We start from the raw sequence: 6,876 nt of genomic DNA, 5'->3' as shown, positions 1-6,876 counted from the left end.
TGTTCATCTGCACACGAGCATACTTATTAATGAGATTTTATTGTTAACCTATGGCTTGGCACATGGCATGGGACCCTGACCAGCCTATAAGTCAAGAGAAATGATGAGCCAGTCATTGGCATGACCCTGGACATGAACTTCAGAAAATCTAGATGTTGTCAGGACCTGAGTTCCCAGTTGTCTTTGATCTTCAGTTGATTCATAAAAATCATTCCAACTGAATTCTTTCTCTGACTTGATAAGGTCAAAGACGTAATCTTTCATCTCTTATAAGCACTAAGCAATTTTGACTATTTCCTAACATAGCACAGAATCTTTACAGAATTTTCACTTTATTCCCAGTTTTTAAGAACTGGATGGGATTGCCTTAAAATTGTCATGTTGAAGCCCTAACCACCCATAACTCAGAATGTGACTGTATTTGGAGATGAGGCCACTAAAGAGGTAATTAAGGTAAAACGAGGTCATCAAGGCAAGCCTTAATCCGATATGACCAGTGCTCTTATAAGGAAAAGGGATCATGACCCAAGTAATTTTGTCCAAGGCAAGACCATGTGTGAACACAGTGAGAAGACAGCCCGCTGCAAGCCAAGGAGAGGGGCTTCGTAAGAAACCAAACCTGTTGACCCCTTGACCTTGAACTTGTAGGCTTTAGAGCAATTCAAAAATTAATTACTGTTGCTTAAGCCACCCAGCCTGTAGAGTTTTTATTTTTTATTTATTTTTTTTTTTGTGACCCTGGAGTTTGAACTCAGGACCTCACACTTGCTGGGCAGGCACTCTTACCACTTGAGCCACTCCACTAGCTCTTTTTTATGTTGGATATTTTTAAGATAGGGTCTCCCAGCTTTCACCAAAATGAGTTTAGGGATCATCTTTCTATATGGTTTCAAAGTTCCAAAATCATCCTCTTGTCTTCTTTCCTAAAATCATCATTGTGGGTTTTGGCTTTGAAAAACAACTCTTTTCTATCATTTTACTAGGTTCCAAGAAAGAACCAAAGTATGTGCATATATTGAACTGATCACTTCTGTTCAGAAGCCTATTTTGGATTTTTACAAGCAAATTAAAAACTGGCTCAGGAGTGTTTGAAGACAAACAAGCCTGCTTTGTAACTTTGCTACTGGACATCTTTACTCTCAATGTAGCTGGTCAAGAAATTGTGCCATGGAGAAGAAATTACAACTCTGACTCATGCTTTTATCTGAGGAACCACAATTTTATGCACTTCCCTAGCTCATTTGTCAACTGAAAAGGAAACGCTACTAGTAGCTTTAACTAAAGCCAAAAGGACCTTTGTAAATCTTCCTATCTTCCTGACTTCAGATTTTGACTATACTTCACAGTTACTACTAATTCTCCCTCTACCCCAGATTTTCTTTTCACATAACAAAGCGTCCAATTTTTAAGTTCTGGGTATGCTGTAAGCACTGTGCTAGGCAATTTTATATGCATTATTTGACCCTATAACTCGACTACAGTGGTGAAGCTGGGGTTTCAATCCAAGCTGGCTAACTCACTCCCAACTACTTTTCACTCCACTCCACTTTTTTTTTTCAATGTAAAACCAGTATTTTATTCATTAGTACTTAAACTAATCAAATGGGTACTAATTTGTCACGATGTGATCAAGTATGTAATACCTTTTTGCAAATAATATTAATGAGCAAAGTAGTGGCTGTGAAAGACAGCCCAAAGTATAGAGGACATCAATTGAACACATGGTAGCTCAGCCCTTCACCTGAACAATTGACAATCCTCCACACATCTTTGTACTCTGTACTTGCTATACTTGAGGTCAGACTCTATATCCTAATGATATCCAAACCTGTATTACATCTACTTATTGGTAGCCAGAGGAGTCTTGTCTGTAGCAGGTAAATTTGTTGATTAGACTCCAACTATCCCCCATCCCCAACTCTAAAACAAAACCCCTAGAAGGAATTCAGCCACTGCCCTGACTGAATCTGAATAACACACTCATTACATGTCATCAGGCTGCATATTCACAGAGTAATGCAGGAATAAATCCAAGACTTGTGGGGTACCAAAATACTTAGGTCTTCCCCAGTTGTTTCCAAGGTGGTCTCCAAATCACCAACAGGGAAATTTTGCTGGAACTACACATGGGGCTGCACAGGTTCCTCTCCATAGTAATGGAATGGATGTTTCAGACCTGAACGTTCTAGGCTTGGGTGCACCAGGTCTTAGTGTTCCAGGAATGGTTGCTTCAAGACTGGCTGTTCTAGGCCTGGTTGCTTCAAGTTGGGTTATAGGTCTGATTGCTCCACATGAGAAGGTTTAAAGATGTGCTCCACATGTCCCCCTGGTGACAGTTCAAATGGAGGCCTGCATAATCTGTAGGCATAAGTTCTGAGTCACACTGTCAGCATTCTTTGGCCACTTGCTTTTCTGCCATCTCTTAGATTTTATTCTCTGGTTTTGGAACCAGGTCTTAACCTATTTGTAGCCAAGACTCAGAATGCCAGAAAGTTCTTGCATCTACTTGAGGCTGAAGTACTTCTGTTTCTGAATCTGTCATTGAGTACACACTGCTGGGTCTGGGAGAACACGGTGCACATCTTCAGTTTCTTGACCTGGACTTCAGTGTCTTCCTTCTTCGCTGTGCTCTCTCCAAAACCAGAATTAGGAGGTTTTATTTTGGGACAGGTAGACAAATCAGGGCTATCCTGAATAAGCAGGTCCACAGAGGAGGAAAGCAAAGAAGATGCCTCTGTGTGGAACATCTCAGCAGATGACATTCATAAGGATGAATAATTTTCTTCAGGCTCATAAGCCACAGATACTGGTGAGTAGTCCCTAGAATCGGCTGCTACTGAACAAGGCAGACTTTGGTGATAAGCTGGATCCACACTTATGTTACTCTGAATGGGGGGAAAAAGTCAAAGATTGTGAAAAAGAACTAAGGCTTTAAGGCGGAAGATCCTAGAAAGAAAACGAAGATCTCCAGAGGTAAAAAAATATCAAGAAGTCAGAATGCAGAGCCCATCCTCAGTAAGATGAACAACCAGTGCGATCAAGCCAAAGATGGAAAGTTTCCACTCCTCTTCTTCATGGTGACTCCTCTCCATGGATAAGTTCATGTTCATGTCCCAGCTCATTTGTGTCCCCTTCCTTTCCAATCCAGCTCCCTGTACTATACGTCCTGTATCAGTGAAAAGCTGCCAATTGCTTCAGCCTTTGCAAGTACCTGGACACCTTCCCCTTCTAACCTGCACTCAGCTGCCTTCTTACCCACCCGACACATCACTTTTTGGGGAAAGATTCCATGACCCTCCAAGAATCAACCTGATGTCATTTAAATGCTCCCATAGCACATAAACAATCTTCTTTACTATATAAAAGTAGTAATTACTCTACACAGAAATTATCTGCTGTCTTATCTACCCCCTAACTACACCAGACTATAGATATGGTAATATGCATATTCTTCAGGTGACATAGCCCTGCCTAGCACAAATGCCTGCCACTTCTTGGGCACTCACTAAATATTTTGTTGAATGAATGAACGAACAAATAAAGTTATACACACTCCTCTTTCTGGATTAAAATAGCGTCATGATTGTGGGCATTTGTTAAACAGGATTTCAGGAGAGTCTTGGTGCCTTTTGTTTATATTCAGAGAATTGATATTATTTTAAATTCTACTTTTTTTCAGTTCTTACAATCAAACCCAGGGCCTTACACATGCTAGGCAAGAACTCTACCACTGAGTTTCACCCCAGCCCTTAGTCTTTTAAGATGCATCCCACTATGTATCCCAGGCTGGCCTCCAGCTTTCAATCCTCTTGCCTCAGCCTCCCAAGTACTGCGATTACAGGCATATGCCACCACAACCAATTCCCACATTTTAAATTATAATGTGGACATTAATTCAAGAAGTAAATGATGACATATTTTCAAAATCCTTCCTGAATTTCACTGTGAAACTTTAAAATGTGAATTATTTAAATATAAACTAAAAGGTTGCTTTATTTACAGATGAAAGTCTATCATGCTTTGAAACCGTTCATTTTAATTGAAAAAAAATCCATTATATAGTTATAAAGTACAATGCAAGAAATACTCAGAAGAGTATTTCAGGCCTCCAATTATTACTGTAAACATATTGGTTGCAATCTTTCTTGGGGCCTAAGTGACAAAACTTGATAATCTCCAAGGAAATTGAAATTAATATAACTTATCAGAATTTCTGTAGAATGTTTCTCAGAGGACATGGCTTTCTCCAGCTCAGACATTCTGACTCCAAGTCAGTCAAATTAAAAGAGCAGATTGATGGGATAAAGTAGAAAGAATGCAGAGAAATAAATTCCCTGAAGCAGCCTAACTTGGTACATAGTTTTTTTCTTTTTTTAATTGAAAGAGTTCCACTGCTTTGTCCTAACAACCAATGTCTGTAGGGTGCCCCAAGAGTCCTCCTGTGGTTACAAGTTGGAATTAAGGCAGGTCTAGGGAGGCTGCAGTCTGTCATTGAGCTACCCTTGGGGGAAGAGATTGCTGCCCAAATATTAACTGCCCAGGTACGTTCACACTAGGGCCACCCAGAAATGAGAATGAATAGACTCCAAGTAGAGGCAACAATAAGGATAGGTTTCACAAGCATACTGGACAGACAAGGTCCCACTTACATCAATTTCAAAGGAGAAGAAAAGTGGTCTATGGTGTTAACAGTCAGGGTACCATTGCCCTTAGGGAACTTAACTAGGGCATGCCATGGGGTTCTGGTAGCTGGTAATGTTCTCTGGGTCCTTATTGCATAAGTGTGTTTGCTAAACCATTAAGCTACGTATCTATCACTGTGTATTTGTCTCTTTGCATACATTGCACTGAAATAAATTCTACTAATAAAATAATTTAACAAAATATAGCAAGATGTGTCTATCATTTCCAATGGTCTGCTGATTTCTCTGAGAGACTCCCAATCTAGAAGAGATAATGTCCCAAACTATGACCTCCCAAAATGTGACAGTGTGTCTAAAACTACAGAAGGAGGATATTGAAATATCAGTTTCACTGGGATTACCATACTAAAAGTATATATGATATTCCAAAGCCAGATCACCATTTAGAGAATTTTTATAAAGGAAATTCTGAGAACAATTTCTATGAGTCTTGGATCTCACAGAATTTTTTTGGTAGTACTCCGGGCTTCACACTTGCTGGGCAGATTCTGTACTACTTGAGCCACATCCCCAACACTTCTTTTGCTTTAGTTATTTTTCAGGTATGGTTTTGCATTTTTGCCCAGGGCAGGCCTCAGACCAAGATCCTTTTACCTACCTCCTTCTGTATAGCTAGGATCACAGGCATGTATCGATACTCCTGGATTATTGATTGAGATAGCTTTTTTTTTTTGCCTGGGATAAATTTTGATTCTCCCCATCTCCACTTCTAGAGTAGCTGGGATTACAGATGTGAGCCACCATGACTGGCTCCCATAGGATATTTTGAAGAGGATGTAACCAAAGAGAGGTCCCACTTCTGATTATGGGTAGATCAATGAAGGACAGCTGTCACTTCCTTCTGAGGCTTCTAAAACACCTTTCAGAGTTTGAAATGACCACTTTCCTGGGCTGGAAGACACAGAAAATGTTGACTGACTCCAGCCCAAGGAGGCTAAAGCAGCCTGAGGCACCAGGGTAGAAGCTGCACCGAAATCAGCCAGGATCATCAGGCCAAGGAATTTATGAGCATTTTCAGTGGATCAAATGGAGGCCACATAAGAGAGATCTAGCCAAGGGTCATAGGGCATCTAGTCCAGTAAGATTGCTTAAAGAGTAGAGAACCCTAGTCATTAGAAACTGCAGGGGGCTCCAAATGACCCACAAGGAAACACTAGGAGTAGAAACGTATGGACCAGGTGAAATGACTTATAGGTGAAAAGTCTTCAGAAAAACAGTCTTCCAAAGAACCCAAGACAGTCCCCCAAAAAAGCCAGCTTTGAATTTTCACCAAGCATAGAAAGCACAAAGTCAGCTTACAAAGGTATCAGTTCTATAAAAGCGTTCTTATTCCTTACCGTTCCTCTAACCTCCAGGTCTCAGAAACTGGCCAGCCAGCTGGGGTGGGAGAAGGACAGAGAAGTGGCACAAAGTGGAAAGAAATCAACCAATCTACCATGCATTCCTTGTCTCCATTCCTGCTGCAGACCAAAAACAGCCTGGAGCCCAAATTGCAGGGCAAAGATTTGCCATTAAAGATAAGGTGGAGCAGGACCAGTGGTGCATACCTGCAAGCCCAGCTACTCAGGCAGTAGACATTGGAAAGATCAAAGTTCCAGGCCAGCTGGAAAAAGAGTTAGGAAAGCCCCATCTCCAACCAGTAGGCTGGTTGATGTGGGCATATCTGTGATCCGGCTAAGGATAGTGGTCTGAGGCCTGCTCTGGGCAAAACCATGAGACCTTACCTGAAAAAGAACTAAAGCAGCCAGGCACCAGTGGCTCAAGCCTATAATCTTAGTGACTCAGGAGGCAGAGATCAGGGGATTACGGTTCAAAACCAGCCCAGACAAATAGTTCATGAGACCCTATCTTGAAAAACCCTTTCACAAAAATAGGGCTGGTGAAGTGGCTCAAGGTGAAGGCCCTGAGTTCAACCCCAGTACCGCAAAAACAACAAAAAAAAAAAAAAAAAAAGAGAGAGAGAGAACTAAAGCAAAAAGGGTTGGAGGCACGACTCAAGTGGTAAAGTGCTTGCTCAGCAAGCTCAAAGCCCTGAATTCAAACCCCAATACTGACAAAAAAAAAAAAAGATGAGTCGTGATTACATGTCTTAACTAGATATTCTGGTCTCAGACATGAAACTACATTCACAACTAAGGATTGTCACCTAACAATGTGGGAAAAGTTCTAGGAT

The 6,876-nt window shown here is 41.0% G+C and overlaps 1 pseudogene; it reads right to left on the bottom strand.

Annotated features, from left to right (window-relative positions):
* Positions 1-1,709: 1,709 nt before the first annotated feature.
* Positions 1,710-5,331, bottom strand: LOC109690504 (homeobox protein NANOG pseudogene; annotated as a pseudogene).
* Between the last annotated feature and the right edge of the window lie 1,545 nt (positions 5,332-6,876).

The sequence above is a fragment of the Castor canadensis genome, chromosome 13 (genome assembly GCF_047511655.1).
Source record: "Castor canadensis chromosome 13, mCasCan1.hap1v2, whole genome shotgun sequence".
Taxonomy (NCBI): Eukaryota; Metazoa; Chordata; class Mammalia; order Rodentia; family Castoridae; genus Castor; species Castor canadensis.
This window is presented reverse-complemented; position numbering and strand designations above follow the sequence as displayed.